Source organism: Charadrius vociferus, unplaced genomic scaffold (genome assembly GCF_000708025.1).
Source record: "Charadrius vociferus isolate BGI_N301 unplaced genomic scaffold, ASM70802v2 scaffold103, whole genome shotgun sequence".
Classification (NCBI taxonomy): domain Eukaryota; kingdom Metazoa; phylum Chordata; class Aves; order Charadriiformes; family Charadriidae; genus Charadrius; species Charadrius vociferus.
The window spans coordinates 1,644,375-1,663,154 of NW_009648061.1; the positions used below are offsets into that span (position 1 = coordinate 1,644,375).

General features: G+C 38.6%; 1 protein-coding gene across 1 annotated transcript in view; it reads right to left on the reverse strand.

The window, feature by feature from the left end:
- The window catches only part of TRIO (trio Rho guanine nucleotide exchange factor), a 182,907-nt gene that overhangs the window by 48,958 nt on the left and 115,169 nt on the right, over positions 1 to 18,780 (reverse strand). The gene's annotated exons all lie outside the window — the stretch shown is intronic.

The following is an 18,780-nucleotide window of genomic DNA, read 5'->3' on the forward strand; positions in this document are numbered from 1 at the left end:
ATTTTTATTCTTTCCAGTTCAAGAGATGGCATAGCTTCAGCTGCACTGAGGCAAGCAAGTAAGCTTTGTTCCCCTATAATGAAGGGCTATTGAGCCTCCTTACAACATGGTCTGTACACATGGACATCTGTTTTTAAGAAACAGAGAGAGAACAATGAAGAATGTTTGTGAAATCATGTATGCTTGCCAAACAAGACTTTGTACACGTCTATGATCTTAATTTATGGTAATAAAGGATAGCATCTCGCTGATCAGGATTGACTACACCCAGCACTTTGAAAAACATGTTTTCTAAAAATTCTTTGGAAGTAAAAACCAGATAGGTTTGAGCCTGACTAACCACTGCAGCAACAAGAGTTCAAAAAATGAAGCAAATGAGCTCCAGCAAAGAGAGAGGAATGCAAAGCAACAGAAAGGGGAAAAGATTCTTGCCGTGCCATTAACAGACCTCCAGCTGCACTAGGTAGTCACAGCTCTGGGTGAGAACTTGCTGTAAAATATTTTGCTGCAAAGCATTCTGCCTATTATTTGTAATTGACTCCTTTCACCTCCACCTCCCTCCAACATACTCTGTACCTGTTTACTTCTAAAAACTGTAACAATTGTTGTTTTAGGAAGTGATTGCGCAGCACTAGGGGCTACGGAGCAGCTTTCTGAGAACAGAGCTCTGTCGCTGGCATCAGAGATGACAGCCTGACAACATTAACTCCCTCCGGCTGCTACTCTGATGCCCCGTTATCTTTCAAGGAACTACTGAGAGTTACTACTATCCCACTGACATGCGACCTTATCTTCAGATGTCCCCTATAAGATTACTTTCCATTACATCCTTGATTTTACGTTTGCAACCCTTCTACCATCCTCCCTCTCCTCTCAGTGCATCTGTAACAGCAGACTGGATACTAATACACGAAATAAGATTATAACTTGCCTTTTGCTGCTTTTTTTTAAGTATACGCACACAGCATACAGCAACAGGTACATAAGACTTGAACCTCACTGCAAACAACTTGCATTTGAAAAGGAAGCATCCCAACAACTTCTTCAGTTCCAGACACTGAAGGTTAGCACCCTGCAGACATTTCAGACTGTTACGTATGAGAATCGAACCTGTCCTCCAGCAACAGTCCAAACACAAAGGACAAATATTGTTTCCTGTTAAAATTACAAGGGAGGAGGAGGAGAAGACCCAACAGCTGAGTTTAATGTGAACATCCCTACCCTAACCTCTGTGCTTTTCCAGTCGAGACTGAAACAGCATAGCTTTCCTCCATACTATATTACAGAATCAACGATTTAAATTTAAATTTAAATAAATTTCACACAGACCAATTTATTTCCCAACCACCCTTTCCTATCAAGCTCTATTCCCCAAAACAGTACTTCTCAACAATAATTTAACAGAAGTGGTAGATATTAAACAATCTGTGATTTTTTGGTTTAACAGCGGCGTTCTAAGAAAATTTCTTCTAAGCTCTTAAAACAAATTACTACCGTTAACAACATTTCACAGAGCAAGAGTTACCATTTCTCATTTCCACAGTTCAACTAAAAAAAAAAAATAAAGTAGCACATGCATTTTACATGCTTTTTCTGAAAGAGCTTACTGTACAGCGTCCCAGGAGTTTACAGAGCAGAGTCATTCCATAACTGCTCCCTTTCCCGTACAGGTCCTTTCTGTTAGACTCTGCATTTTTTGACTGGGGTCAGAGGGAGGGGAAGAGTAGAGCAGAGAGAAGAAGAAAAGAAAGCACCCTACTAAACTCTTATGTAGATTTGAAAACATTCCCCAGTCAACCAACCTTCCTCCTCCCAGCCCATTATCTCTATTGCATACATTTGTACCTAAATCCAGGATCCAGTATTTACAGCCACTCGGCTGCCCGTTGCCGCAGCAGGTAGGATTTACTGAGTGAAGCGATCCCAGAGTGTCAGTCTGTTTAATCCTGTTTGGCATGGTGAGGAGTCAGCTGTTCCGATACCCAGAGCTTACAAATAACCCGCTCGCCCGAACCCCAGAGATGTGTTACAGCTTCTGCTGAAGATGTTCACCCAGATAACATTACAAGCAATGCCATCGGATTAAGGAAGTCGCTGTTATCCTCTCAGTCTGGTTTAGCCCCCTCCCTGCCCTGCCATCAGAGCAGCTCCCCTCTTCTAGGGATGCTCTCCTCTGACTCACTGAGCACAGTTCCAGTCTTTAAATTCACATGTGGGAATAGCCAGATGCAGCAGACTACACTCTACCGTAACTACCCTAATTGAGGCTCAAGATGATCTTAAATATAGCAAACCAGCTATTTTTCCTCTCAGCCTTCAGAAAAGACGCAGTCTAGTACCTCTACAAAGCTTTATAGTAATCGGAATGCACAAAACCAACCTTCAACACCTCTCTCTATTTTACAGTGCATAGTTAGTTTTTAATGCTTTAGATAAAGCCATAAAGACGGACATTTTCCGGTCAGCTAAACTATGCAGCACTTGCCCTGGAGCTTCCATTTTCCTTGACAAAATCTGTATCAAACAACAAATTCTGCCCTTACCTTCATCATCTCTTGAGCCTTGTTTGTGAAAAATAAAAAAATCCAAACACTAGAAAATGGACACCTTTTGATAAATTGATTTAAGATCTTGCCCTGGTTTAAATTGCATTTCAGATCTATTCACCTTTAAGCTCATATTCTGCAAGATAAATTTCTAGTTCATCAAGCTGTCTTCCTGCTCAGTAAACTGAAACTGTGTGTATTTTATTTTTTATCTATGCATTCTTCACCTAGCATGCCACACAAACATTTGTCCATAAATATTCATTTATGGTGAGTTTTTTTAGCTAAACACTTTACAAACCTAGAAAAGATGTTTGGTTTCTTGCCCTGAACACCTCATCATGTAATTTTAAAGGACATACAAAAAGCTACATTCACTAGATAGATACACAGCTATGAAGCCAAAGCAAGGATTAGATTTCTGTAAAAACAGAAATGAAATGCATTCATCAGATTGTCATGAAAAATGAGCCCTAAAATGAGATTGAAGAAACAATAATGTAGAATACACAAGCATGTAGGGGGAAAGAAGGAAATAAAGCAGTGAGGGGGTTGCCAATAATAATAGCACAAACAAATGCATGTAATGCAAGGATAAATAGGAATTTTATGTGGAGCTGATAGAATATAAGGTCCCAGAGTCAGAGAAGGTTTATCATCAGGGTACACACACGTTATCCTGTTTGCGCTATTAAAGAGCTGTGCTCATCCTCCACCTGAGACGAAAGTTTTGCTTTCTTCACGTTCCTAAGGAAAGCCACTCTAAATTCTGAATTAGTTCCTCCTCCATAGCCTCCTGCACTGAAGCCATTAATTATGATTCCTGAACATTTTTCTTCTGACCCAAGATGACTTTCAAATGACACTGAATTCCTAAGTGGCCGGGGGACAGGAAAGCAGTAGAAGAAAAAACCCTTTTTCTTCAGGATAAGTGATCTTTATAGTTTGCCACCTATGGTGAGACTTCTACTAAGGCTACTTTATGCTTCATGAAATTGTAGAACATCTGAAAATGATTCTAGTTTCTAGTTGAGTAAGAAAAAAAAATAAATGAAACAATCCCTTTCCTCTACTCCCCAACAGTTCCCACGCACATCAGGCATACTAAAGAATATCCAGCCATTCCTATTGTAGTTAAACTCTCAGATCTTTAACTAACATTTAGAAAAAATTAGTGAAGTTATCAATATAGCTTTGAAATAGTGATTTCCATACGAAAGAATGCTTCTGACTTTATAAAACACAGCAAAATTTATACATAAAACTGTTTGGGTTGGATTTGTTTTGCTTTTAAACTGCATGTAGACTGACCTTATAGCAACAATAATATATGCAGGAAGATATTTTAAATGCTCTGGGAACCACATCATTTGTAGCGTGCTGTTGCACGAAGTTCTTCTGTTCCTACTCAAACACCATTATTTTCAGGGTTTGCTTTGGCCCTTTCTCTTCTCAGAAGACAAATCTGACAAGTAAATCAAGGTGTTGGGGGAGAGAGAATGACCATGTGAACCACTACACAAAAAAAAAATAAAAAATCACAGGTTAATGATTAAGAAGAAAGGGTCACGGGTACGCAGTTGTCTGATGTATAAAACTGTAAAAAGCAGTTGCTCCACAGCAACACTGGAGTGGAGACAGCAGACTGCCCATGAAGGTGCTGAGGAGTGACCATGGTTATTAGGTAAGACGATTGAAAAACATCTCAAAGCATATACAATAGCTATAACTTTCTTACAGACCAAGACTGAAAGCTTAGACTTGTAACCTCTCCCACCAAGTATAAGCAAAAGGGAAACTACTTCTATATCACAAACCCACTATTTCTTAATTTAACGTGCAGGGACCATTATTTAGTAACACTATCATCTCCGACTAAACACGTGAAGATATATCACAATTCTCAATTTCCATCTGAGACAGTGACCTGTACTAATCTACGTGATTTTAAGCCCAAACAAGCAGCCTATTAATGCCTTTCCAGGCTCTACCACAAAGCTCTCTTTGTCCTTTTACTCCATCAAGTTTTCTGTATTCCACAGCCTTACCCTGCATTAGCCCTCCCTGGCTGCTAGACATCTCTTCCTGCAGCTCCGTGCATTAGCCATTTTTGTAGGAACTCATCCTCAGTAGTAACACACCAGTCAGGTAACCTTCATTCTTCAGGCTAGAATACATCCACGTGGAGAACACCTTTAGGCAAAACCATGGCTTGGCACAGAGCACCACCTCAGCAAAGGAGAGGTTGGACTGTATGGCATGTTGTGCAGCAGCACTGAGCTGCTTCCCCCTTCATCTGCTACTTAAGTATTCCTAGACCCCAGCCCAATGGGACAACAAACTTGGATCAAATTAGCAAGGAAAAAAGCTCATATACTGACCCATGCCATTTGACAGCACTTAAAATATTAATTAATTTGTTTTAAGTAAAAATTAACTGTTTCTTTTGTCACCTTACCTGCGTAAAGCAGAAATGAGTTTTCTTGGCTATACATTTTATATTGTTTCCTTTAAAAAAGTAGACAGTTATCAGCTTCATTTCTGAAAGCAAAGCACTGATGAAAGGCCTTTCAGACTCCCAGCAATTTAAGACATTTCTCAGTTACTTAAACCTGTGACAAAATAAGTGTCCAGGTGAAAATTTCGTCAATGGCTATTTCATGAAGATTTAAAAATTCCAGGCATAAGAACCTTCTCACTTTGAAGACAGTATTTTCTAAGAAAGACTACATCCCAGTGAGTAAACAAAGAAACTAAAAAAAAAACACAATTAGAAGAGCACTGTATATCCTCAGTAGATAAGGCAGCACATACTTTGTATGATATACGTAAATGGAGCATCACATGCCCCTATCTATTACTACAGTGAAGGAATGGGATCAGCTTTCTGCAATTAATCTTGGGGCTCACTGATGGACATCATCAGACTGCCAAAACCATTTTAAGGTATTAACATTTTGCCAGCTCACCCCAGCACAAAAGTAACAGCTCATCAGTCTCTACCATTGACGGTCAACAAATTCGCTTGCTACAGCTTCAGCTTCTTCTCACAGGTCCCAGCTCCTAACTGCAGCGACTGCAACCACCATTTGTTACTGTATTAACCTCCCTACAGAAGTTCTGCCTCATCTGAGGGTACTATTATTAGTCTTGCACGTGAAAATGGAAACATTCAACCCTTCTTTTGTTTAAGAGGACAGCTGGAGTTAAACTGACTGCATTTCTCATACTCCAAGCCATTTGCATGGTAATAGGTTCTAACAACTTATATTAAAACAAGGATAAACAGCATTTCACCCTAATCTTTGCAAGGCCCCATTACATTTTGCACAAGCAGAACGAGAAAGGCAAGGTAATAAAATGCAGAAATTCCATTTTTAAACATCTAGTTCGAGTCATCTTAGAGCCTGACAAAGAATCCAGAGAGCCAACTTTTTCTCAATATCTACCTTTTATGGAAAAAAAAAAAATTAAAAAAAAATCAAAGGTAGCATTAAAAAACTCAGCTTCAAAATTCAACATTTTTCTCGGGCAAAACTAAATCTTCCTTCTTCTCTGGAATCTTCCCCCTTGTATTCCAGACATTCCATTTACAAAAACAATTCCAATATTTTTAAATCAGTACTACAAAGCTATTTAAAAAATTCTTGTTCATCTTAAGAATGAAGAAGTGTATACAAGATAGTTGAAATTAATAGAAGAGTGAATTCTTTTTTCAGTTCAGTCAGCATCTAAATGTCACAATTTTAAAACCATTTTTAAAGTGATCTGAGACAAATATTTTCATCATTTAGAAGCGCACAGTTCTTACAATTTTGAGTCATGTTTCTGCATGTGGGAGAGAAAAGATTCAGACTTTTCCAAAACTGTGCAGGACCAAAGACCACCTAGACCTAGGAGTCAAAGCCAGACATAAATACATAACTATTAAAAATCTTGAACTAAATTAACATTGAACAAGCCAATAGGCATTTTATTTACAATATGCATTTCCCATCAAAAAAAATAAATTGGGCAGACTTTGCATACAAATCCTATCTTTGGCAATTTAGGCACTCTGCCTCGCACCAGAATACTCCAACACAATCAAGAAATTGTAGAACAGGAAAGATGCATCAATAAATAACTCTGAGGTGGAATCTTCTTCAAAGGTGATCTCCCACACTACAATTAGAATTCTGAAAGGAGCCTAACTTTGCCTTTTCCTCAGTGTACAATGTGTCCACAGTTTAACTGCTTGGAGCACAGCTGTGCCACTAGGATCTGGTTTCTTCAGCTCCACACACAAAGATCATCCTGTTCCCAAAAAACAGCCTCGCTGCTCCTCAGTCTCACAGATAACACTGCCGCTCTGCAAGGAGCGGAATCATTACAACAGTGGCTCTTTGGACTCACATTCAGTGTGGTTCCTGTTCTTTACGACCAGTGCTGCCAGCTGCCAGTGACACTTTAAATTGAATCAGTCAGAAATTGTATTTTGCAATGAATTGTGTGAACATCCTTAATTTGAGACTTCTAAGAACTCCTTTCAAAATACTGGGGTGTTTCAATAAAAAAACCAAAACCCCCAAGCCAACCAACAACCACCTCTAACACAACATGCAGGCTACCTAATTAGCTGGCAAACCTGGGAAAAGTATTTTCTGATTGAGGGTGAAGAGATATTTTCAGCTGTGTGATTAATTACCTTCCCTTTCTACATCTTGGGTAAAGTGTTTGTCAAGAGCTACTGATATCAAGACACTGAAGTACGCAGGCTTTAATTAAAAATAATGGGAAATGAACCATTTACCCAATTATTCAGTCACCAAAGGCCAGGATCTAAACAAGTCCTTCCTGTCTCCAGCTTTGCAGAACATGCCCTAGCTGTTGCTCATGCCTACAGTAAGAAAGAATACCAAAAAGCACATGACATCGTAAACTCTCTCCCATCTTAATCATTTGGCTACTATTTTCTTGAGTTTTTAATTCTGTTCTGTGCTGTAGCCAAGGAATTGCTGTCTGAATACCACTCCCAAGAACGAAGAGGCCTTTCAAAGAAATGATGAGATGTTCAGTGTCCCTGGTCTTCTGTTTATCTGGAAAAGCTTTGGGAAAATTCTGACTCCTCAACACAGTCACCACTGCAGCATGCCAAATCAGCTTGAAGGATCCCAGCCACTGTCAGCAAAACCACAACAAACCAGCTTCAGATAATTCAAACAAAATCTTTTGGATGAGTGTAAGGAATGTTGTTCCACGTACATTCACTACTTAGCAAGGGGTGGGAGGGGAGAAGAAATATGCCATGCCTCGTCTCTACATTGGAGAAAACATAAAAAGTATTCCAAGTGAGAAATACTTGCCATCCTAATGAGACATACTGAAGAAACACTCATTTTTGACATTAATTTTATTACACAATTTACCCTTCATCATCCCTTTTTTTCTTCATTTGAATTTTATGATGCGGTCTCCTCAACCATATTTAAAACACCCTTTCTCTTCCCTTCCCACTCCAAAGAAAAAGGGAATCAGCCTGTTGGCGTGAAAAAAAAATCTGATCAAAACAAGGTTTAATTTTACAAACCAGTTGTAACCGAACATACAGGAGTTGGGATTCTTTTTAACATAAATCTTTTAGCTAATTATCTTAACTGAAAATATGTGCAGTCAGAGACAAAAGGAAAGGGTAAGAATATATTCATCAGAAGCATTCAGAATATTGAATTACGTTCTTGACTTAAAATGAATTTCTTTTAAGTCACTTAAAAGGAAAATGAACAGTTCTAGTAACCAAACTAGGTCATTAAAAATAAAAGATATGCTTTTAAGATTGGACACGTACTCCCTGTAAGAAATACGGATGCTGAAGTTCCATACAAAGGCATCCAGAGGAATTGCTCCTGCAAGCTGTGTGGGCTACCTGTTGGTTTGTATTACTGACTGAAACACATTTCTTACTCCCCCTTCTGCTAAGTTCAAATTGTACAACTGCATTTTGGTTAGTTACAAAGGGTTACATCAACACCTCTGCCCCTTTTGTCTCTGCTCACTACTGCCTACCAGAAGTCATGTCCACATAATAGACCAGGTTAGGTCACACAGCTCTGCCAGGTATGGCAGATGGAGCCCAGCCATGACCCAACACCCTGCTGCTTCTGGAAGCAGGAAAGGCATTTGGGCACTGAAAGCACCTCTCTAGATTTCAAACATTAGCATTTAACACAAAAACTTACATACTTTCACAGCTTCCTTTATTATATTAAAAGATACTTAAGCGAAATGAAGCAACCTCCGCAATTCCTTTGCACTGCATCTAACAGGAGAGCAATATCAGAAATGGGAATTTTCTCTCTCTCGGAGCCTGCATTTCACATGCTGTATTTTGTAAATTATAAACACAGATTTGTTACTAAATACATGCAAGTATATTTGGAGGCTAGCTTTGCCATAGAGAGAAGAGAAAGAAGGGAATAAGAAACCCACAGGACAGGGGTTTATTATTCTACGTTGCCTATTCAGATGTTAAAACACAGAAACACTAGAAAACATGTACTGCCGAACAATTCTGCAAATGTATTTCTGCATTGTAATTAACATTTATGTCTACTCTGAATTTTAGATGTAGAATAATTCAGTCCTGAAAAAGACATTTCTGTACTACTACAGTAGTACAGTCTACACAGTACACATTTTATACCCATTTAAAAGAAAGTTAGCTCTGAACCAAAACATGAACATGGTGACAGAGTTAACAAAATTGGAAAGGGCATAGTTTCTGCAAATTACATCATCACCACTTACTAGAATTGTGAAAATGCAGTTATGAAACAGTCACTCTAATTCTAAGCTTTAGATATTTCAGAAAGCAACTACATTAAATTAAGACAACAATGCTCCTTTAAGACAGCAATTAAAATTTAGGTGCAAGAAAATTTTTTAAATTGGTACAAAGCTTTTGCACATTTCTTTTCCCGGTAAGTTCCTCCTGAACAAAGCATGCCATCATGGTAGAAGTTTTAAATTGGTAATAACGTTAACTTCCTGAAGCACACAAAAAGGCATGAACAGAGTCTATATCCTAATATGCATGCCTCTTGCTGACAAAAATATCAGGTTAGTATTCTTAAGAACTTAAATTTTTCCAAAAGGTAATACCGTCTTTCAAAAGCTCACAATCTGATGAAACACTGCTATCTCCTGCTGCAATTTAGAATGGCATTTTGCTTTATAAAAATAATAAAATGCTTCTACATGAAAAATGAGACTGTCAAAATAGATAAAATACTTCTTTTCAAATAAAATTAATTACAGAAATGTAAATGCTTGTCATCACCCCAACAACTTCAATAACAGAGTGAGGCCTTGTTATTCCACAAGCAGCAAAAGAAGATAGTAAAATACTACTACTATTCATTTACTCCAGTTCTGAGGACTGCAATCTCAGCATAGTCTTACAAAGATGATGTGAGCGAGCACTGGATCCCATAGCCTGGGCTTTCACTTAAGCAAGCAACCAGGACACAAAGAGAACACAGCACGTATCCCCAGGGTAGGACCGGCTGGATGGATCCTTTTCTCTAGATGTTACTCTGTAACCAGACCTCTGAGTCAGTAATTTCCAAACTGATTCCACTGCAACTGCATTTAGTCCTGCCACATCTTTAGGATGAAATGATAAACACAACTAAACCTGTTCTACTAAATCATCCAGAATTTAGTTACCCCTGAGGCAGTGAGAAATGTTAGCACGAAACACACCAGGAAAGACCAACAACCAAGTTAGGCCATAATAAATAAACTCTTTAAAATAGATTAGCTACTGACATAAAAGTTTTAAGGTACGTGGTTAACAATTTGGTGGTTTTCAGCAATCAAGCTTTTCTGTTTAATATTGCCTAAAGTGTCTTCAATCCAGTCAACAAGTATTCAGTCTTTTGGGTTTCTTCTTTTTTTAAAAAACCCAAAAAACCAACCAAACAAAAAAAAAAAACCACTCAAAACAACCTTTCACTTAATATACTTTTTTGCTATTGAGCCCTGCTTTTTTTTTCAGGATCTTCTTCATCACTACAAATTCTCTGTCTTTAACATTTCTAAGAATCCTCTCCTATCATTTCTAAGGGCAAGAGCAACAGCTTGAACTTAGACCCTGATGACCCCATTTACTTCCAAGTCCCTTAAGCTTTTCTGTAGAAAGCAACAGATGACCATTCAGCTTTACTAGTCCCTCTTTCCTGGTGGCTTCCCTATCAGCTTTCCTTATTTCAGCATATTTGCAGGTTCTTACATGCAACTAGATTTCCCTAGAGTCTGTGTTTAAGGAATCTCCACATCAGTGAGACTTTAACATTTATATTAACAAATGAACCTACACCTAATAAGGCTGTGATCACACCCAGCATATAGCAGAAATACTTTATACAATGCCTTTCCATATCTTACATGGAATCAATATCTTTTGGGGGAGAATCTTAAGCATTTCCGATATCCCCGCAGAAACTAAGGGGAGTCCAAGACTCCAGGAAACACTCAGAACTTAACACGTCCATGCTGTCAATTCTAACTTTTAGCATAGGGTCACAGCACAACTCAAGCTGAAAGGGGCCTCAAAAATCCATATAGTCCCAATGTTCTGCTCAAACGGATGGGTCAGTTATGAGATCATACCAGATTACTTGGGGCTTTGTCCAGCTTGCTGTTGAAAACCTGACATACTTTTAACCGCTTTTTGTAACAGAGACTACTTCCGCTGTACCATTAATGGTTAACATACAGTAGGTTGGACACAACTGATTTACGACCACAGGAAAAATGAATACAGGATTCTGGTCATCAAGGACAACCTGATAACAAGCTTACCTAAGATAGCCTTTACTATTATGCCTGCATGTCAGTTATATAAATGTCTTCTATTGCTATACGGGCTCACTATTACACATCCATCTCAGAAAATGCACACTGCAAATTTCTGAAAAGTGTACTCAGAGTACTTTTCCTGGGATCATGAAATGTTTTTATGGTGCTATTCACCTACCACAACTGCTTCTTTAACACAGTTTGCTCTAAGAATTCCATCACTTATTTGCATAACTTCCACGTTAGAGAACAATGAATTTAAGTTCAGTAGTTGACCCAGACAGAGAAAAACATCTTGTTATTTGTATTCAACTCAAAGCTAGGAGAAAACACAAGCATGTCCCAAACTGGACATATAGCTACATCAGTGAATATGCATTCAAAACAGTAGCAAAACATTGCATAATGAAGTCGTGATTTGAAAACAACGCCAACAACTTAAGAGATGTCAAGGGCATCTGTTACAGAGTTTCTGATGGGGTTGCATTAAAAGTGATGCAACATTTCTGGTTTAGCATGCATAACAAGAGACTAATATTTTACTATTTGATTACAGGAAAAGTGAAAAGAAGTCAGTGGGGGACAGACTTCCAGCAGCCTCCTCAGAAAAACAGAATTGGAGGAAGTCAGTGGAATGCTACAACCTGCTATTTCCATCTGCAGGCGGTGATGACGACAGATGATGTGATGTAACGTGATGATGTCGTGAAAGGTGCATAGGAGTATCAGCTGTAGCCTGCTCCTCAACAACTTTCTTCTCTCCACTAACCACAAAACACATAAATACCCCTCCCAAACCCAAGGTTAAGAATGAGCCACAGGAGCGGAAGTGCCAGAAAACTAGAGTCGGAAAAAGAACAGAAGACCTCATGGACACTGTCAACTGTACAGTTCTGTGACAGAAGGAAAACACATCAGGTAAAATTACCCAGATGGTCCTTGGAAATGAACAGCCACCCCAGCTGCAGAAAAACATACACCGATAGCTCCTTGTTGTCTGTCATGAACAAGGCAGTCACCACACAGCTATGACAACTCCCTGTCTCTAGGGGCCCTCTCCTATCCTAATAGGTGTCCCCAGCCCCACTCTCCCTGTCCCTCACCACCCTGCCAAGCTACTTACTCATTGAAATGGAAGAGAAATTCTTTGGGTTGCTCTCAGGTGCTCTTCGGAGCACCAGCTCTGAAGATTTACTTAATCCAAAGCAAAGTATGAGTAACAAGGACACCCTCAAATAGTAATTCTCAACATTGAAACAACTTTTTCAATAGTTTATTGCACCTGAAGAGGGACAGTTAAGGAAAATAAACATGACTCCAGGATGTTTTTCTTCAATTGCAACATACAAACAACATTTGCAGGATATGATTTTAGTTTGTACTCTGTTCTGCCTCAATAACTTGGTTAGAAAAAGAAACTGCAGTCAGAGAAAGGCTAATTGCAAGCAAAATAACAACTCTCTTGGGAAATCTAAAGCCATCAGAACTGCTGGTTTATATCCACCTTCTACCTCCCAAAGATCAGCTGTGCAAATACATCTGTTCTGAAGCAGATACTATTTTTATTTTTTTTAACACACTGATTTCCTTTCCAACTACGATATATAAGAGAAATATATTTGGCAGCTGTCTGGGACCAAAAGAATATTCAAGCCAGTATTATAAAATTTGTTCTTTTTCTCAGCTGTAATACTGAGCTCCCAAGCAGGGCAAAAAGCTTTTGTTACCTATGTACAAAATTCCAGAGACAAATTAACCACATACTTATGCACACATATAGAGTCAGCATGGGAAATACAGATATACCTGACAGGTCTTCCTGGGCCAAGTTATGCTAAAAGAATAGTGCAGGAGTTAAAAGCAGGTTTATGCAGAAACAAATCCTGTGATGTTTCAGAGCACATATAAACTTGATATAGAGAGAACTCTTCTAGAAATTCAAATTGTGAGATTCATTGAATCTCCTTATCTACTTTAGGACTTCACAATGCCAAGGAAGCAATTCATACGGACTTCACTGTTTATTCAAGGCTGAATTAGAATTTGGCTATTAACTCTGACCATCTAATATAATTTGGCTATAAAGCTCAATGCAAAGATTACGATCTAATGGACCACAGTGAATTGCTGACATTTTGTTTAAGTTTACTTACACTCAAACCATGTTTTTAACTGCAAACTCAACAAAAACCATAAGGTGGGAAAGTCAGGATAGAAAATTCTTGTTTTATTTTATACTGCAGCTATTTTATTTACCTGGACTAAAGCATGAGAATATGTTTGAAAAACCACACACACAAAATCTAAATTCAAACTATCTTTGCCACTACTAGACCAGTAATGTTTTTTGGCAAAATATTTGTGATTACATGGAAATTTATAATTTATTAGGCTTTCAAAACAACTGATAATTGTGAAGTTGAACTGTAGCTATTAAAATGCCTGCACCTCTGTTCAAGCTCAAGTCTGCCTGACAAATAAGTTGAACTCACGCTGCAGCAAGGCTTTTACAATTTTTTGCTAATTTAGACGTGCGGAGCGTGAAATCCAACTGACTGCTCGGCTCTGCCTGCTGTGAGCTCCTCATGAGGCTTTCTATCAGCTGGTTATCTGGATGGGCAGCCTGTTACTTGGAAATTTTATGAGGAGGTAATTGATTCATCAAGAAACATAATTTTTAGATTAACATTTAGTGTCTCGTACACTACAACATACTCCCCGATATCACTTTCTGCATGTGATCGCATCCAGCTGTGTAGCAGAAGCAGATCCCTTTCTGCACGGTGCCCTGGAAACTACAGTCCCCACCTTTTGCCACATGGCCCCAAGGCAACAAGGCAAAGCAAGCAGAGTACCTACTCATTGTTAGGAGTTACTTTCCCTGCTGGCTTGGGCTGTAACTCATTTCCTGCAGCTGCAAACACTGTCAGACAGTCTCACAGGCAGCGCTTTGGCTCTCAGACACGGGTGGGGATCCTTTTTCTTTACACACGGCCCATGCTTCACTTGCTCGCAGTCTCAAAACAGCAAATCCCCCCCTTCTGCAGTCTCCCTCTGCTTGTAAGCAAACAATTGCTGCCCAAGTCATCCTTCTTTTCTTCCGCTACAAACAGGGTGTCCTTCTTCAATTATTCAAACTGGATTCCTATTTTACTTGATCAAATTCTGCTGCTGCTATCCAGCGCTTCCCCTTCCTACGTAACGGTACTTGGACTCAACACGGAAACACTCAAATTTCTCAATCATAGCTTTCAAAACTCTCAATCATATATGAGACATCTTACCTTTACTCTCCCTTTCCCCTTTCATCTAAAACTAATATTCTGAATAGAAGGTGTCCAGTTGTGCGAGAGCAAGCTTACTTAATGTAACAAATTCAAGACACTGTTTTATCCCATTCTGTGACCTCAACTATAAAATATCTCTTTTCTGGGGAAATTTCCCCAGATCACCTGTGCAATTTTTCTTTTCCTTAATTCCTGAATAGGAGGTCCCTGCACCAATTCAAGAAGAGCTTTGGCACCTGCAACACCTGCCCTACAATGCTCCTTCCCATCTTGCAGGTGTAGAAAGGGTTTACTACACAGCTCTTTAAACAAATTTGTCAACCTTTGTCTTGGAAAGCGTCATATGTTCAATCCTATTTATTATGCTAGATTCTTTGAGAGATACTACAGTTTGGGGGGGGACACACGACGACCCCACCTGCAAAAATACCATTCTTCTGTTTATGGCACCAGTCAGGATAGTATCCTGAGAGCAGAATCAAAGGCCAGTATTCGGTATCGCAGTGGTGCATGGTGTGTTACCATGTTAATAAGACATCACCTACATTTCAGATCTGAAGAAAGCCCATAACTTACAAAGACATGTAAATGTGAGCCTCACGAGCAAAGGCTTGTTGTAGCCTTTGTAGCTCTCCAAACAGCAGCACCTACAGAAGGGATATGATAGACTATCACTAATTCTTCAGACTTCAGCAGTACTCGTAAAGCTGGAAAAGGCAGTGAACTTGTGATCTAAGCAGGGAAGACATTCCCAAATCATTTTGAATACCTGCCAATTTTTCTGAACTTATAAGAGCAATTTTGTTTCCTGTTCCCTGCCCTTTACCCAAAACTCTGTGGCTGCATAAATGCCCTGCAACAAAAGGAAAGAAAACTGCACATACAAAAAGGACCTACCCCAGAATGAAAAGAAACACTTGTTAAAAAAAAAAAAAAAAAAAAAAAAGAGAGAGAAGCACCAAATAAAACAGGAACATTCTCTCTCCCCCACACGCAATAACATGTGGGGAATCATTGCAAAAAAAATAAAATGTTGCCTTATGTATTACTTGTGAAAAACATGTTCTTCCAAAGCTAGTAATTTATTTTTTTGTAGAGTGCACCAACTGTTATTCAACCTCTTCACTACCCACTTGTTTGTCTTTTTTCCCCCATTATAAAAGGGATTTAGATTTTTAAAGATGTACTCATCTGTAAACTCCATGTCAAATTGATTAAATGACCCAAATAACTTACAAAAATAGATTTGATATCCAGCAGAGCGAGCAAAAGGTCTGGAACCCGCAATCAACCCTCCCCCTAAATGATTATCCATGTAGTGAATGTCTTTTTTTTTTTCTGTGCAATGCTTTCCCCATACTCCTAACAAAATGTGTGTTATCTTAACTACTATAAAATTTCAGATATTGAAGATACTGTAAATGCATTCACTTTTTACACATTCATACTGATTAAATATTTTAAGTAATACAGATTCTTAGAGTACAAGTATCACCTACACTTGCAGGCAACTGATGAGGGTCATTTTGGGGGCTGTCTTCTAACATGGGAATAAAACAACGTTACCTTTCATGGTTGACAGATACATGTGGACAGACAAGGAATGACCAAGATCAGCTCCCAGAAGTACGCTTCACTGAACATACTTTCAGCTTCAATAATCTTTCATGTTACCCTACTTTGGATAATCCTTTCAGATTATTTAAGACATTAAATATCACCCAACACTTCTGTACTCTGTGATGAAATCTGTTTTTACACAACTTAAGGACCAGCTGTAAATCAGAAGAGGTTTGCCATTTCAAAACTTCGAAGCTGACTTCACTTGTTATTCTGTGGCTTCCCAACTTGCTAGTTGGCAAACAGTATTGATAAACACTGTTGAAAAGATCAAAATTATAGTGTCCATAGACACTGAAAGGAGTGCAAACCTCTTTGCTTCAACAAGCCATTTGTATAGGCTAAACACTCAACATCCAAGCAGCCACCCCAACCATTTCTGATCACCTCCCTTTTTCCTTTGCAATTATGTAAAACCCCTCTCTCTCTGAGCTTCTCACAACAGCTTGCAACGCCAGACATGCATAAATTCCAAATTCGATCTATTGCACATGGCTTACCCTATGAACTGCACAGAATCACTCAGACCTGATGCTCACGCTGCGAGCCTCATATCTGACATGTATTTTCAGACCTCAAAACTCTCAAGGGCCATATCCTAATTTGTTGATTGATTCAAAAACTCTGAAAGTTTTACTGAATTATGGTTAAAAAAAAAAAAGAAATATCAGTATTAAATAGACTCAAGTTGCAGAATCAAGCACTAGAAATCTAGGAATTACAGCATTTAAAAGTTGTCCACCCAAGTACATGGACTGCCTTAAATTATTTAAGTCCTTCACTTGTTCTTTGTTAATGGAGTTTGTGTTTTGGTGGTTTTTTTTTTGTTTGTTTTTTAGGAATTCATACCTCAATCAATGCTCACAATGAACAATTCTGAGAAGATCATCTAATTGTTTTTTCATTCCATTCTTCTGATTAGCATACTCCCCAATGCCTTATTTAAAGATTTTTAATCAAATGCAGCACTTGAGAATGAGTAATTGCTTTGTGGGATTGTCTGAGGTACTTTTCGCTATGGGAGGAAAATAAAGCACTCCATTAATTTTGCTTAATTTTGTAATCCCTCTGTGAAATGAACTCTTCCAAGCAATAGAAAGCTGAGGTAGAGACCAAAGTCGAACATATCCACTGGTTTCAAGTACCCAGTCTAAAGTGGTTTGGTTTTTGCCTCCCCCCCCAGATTACTTAACATTATGTAATAGTTTGCATGTTCAAGACAGTTCACACTGACTTCAGTCACAATCACATGCACAGGAAACTCTACAAATCAAACATCCAGCTCCTAAAGCCTGACACCCAGTAATGTGGGAATAAACAATTAGCAGCTGCTTCTTATCAGCTGGGGTTTAGATGGCATGCCATAACATCCCACAGGAAGCCTGTGGCAGAAGCAGGGACAGAAGTCACTTCTGAAGCTGCATTCAACCCTGCAAATCATGCTCACTCTAGCAACGGCCTTTTCTTCTTCAGTCTCCATGATTAATATAATTAATTAATGCTCTTTATTTTAAAGCAATGTATCGAACAGAAACTAAAGTAACTTTACAATTCTCTGCCCCATTTTCCACAAACACTAAAGGAAAAAAAGCATTACAGGTTATGTCCACTGGTTTGATTAATAAAAGTAACCTCTCAAAGATAAAAACAGCTGTCTCTTTCTCAGGAGTCTGACAGGCTCAGTGTTCCTCATATAACATATATTGTACAGTACAATCTGCCTCTCCTAATAAAATTCTTTACCTTCAAAGGTGAAGTCCCCTAGCTCCAAAGGAAATTGGATTTATCAATTCTGTGAGTGGTATTAAAAAAAACCAAAAAATCCTGTTGACATTTCCATGATTTCACCCCCTAGGCAAAGGAAGAAATGTTTCAGTGATACCTAACTACATTTTCCACTTTTATCATCAGAACAACTGCAAACTTTCTCAATCCAAGATGTTATAGGACACAAGAGGATGAAAAAGTATTCCAAATATACAGCTCAATCCTGCAGACTTCTCCCCCATCACCCTGCACTCAGGAAGTTCCTGCTGTGCATGCTCCTAATGTAAGAAAAACAAACTCTCCCCTCTTTTAGCCAAGCATATTTATATCGTGTCTGAAAAAAGGGGAAAAAATGTAATGCGATAGCTGCAATGGGCTGAATAATTGAAAAATTTGTGGTTATATTTGTGAAAAACTCCCAAACCAGAATTTTGTGTTTTGGAAAACAAGTTTTCCTCAACACCACTTTCCTGCTAATCTTGTTATTTCCAGTAACAAACTTTTTGAAATGCATCTTTTCCCCCACTATGTGATGAAACACCTTCCAACGAACTCTTTTTCTGGTGTTTTGGTTTTTTTTTTAATTCACATTGCTTTCCGTCCACAGACTGCAAACTCAAGTAGTTTCAAATGAAGCAAGCAAGCAAACATTTTCTCTAATAAACAACTATTCTGAGCCTGGGGAGTTTACAGAGCCAAAGGACCACAGTACACCAAAA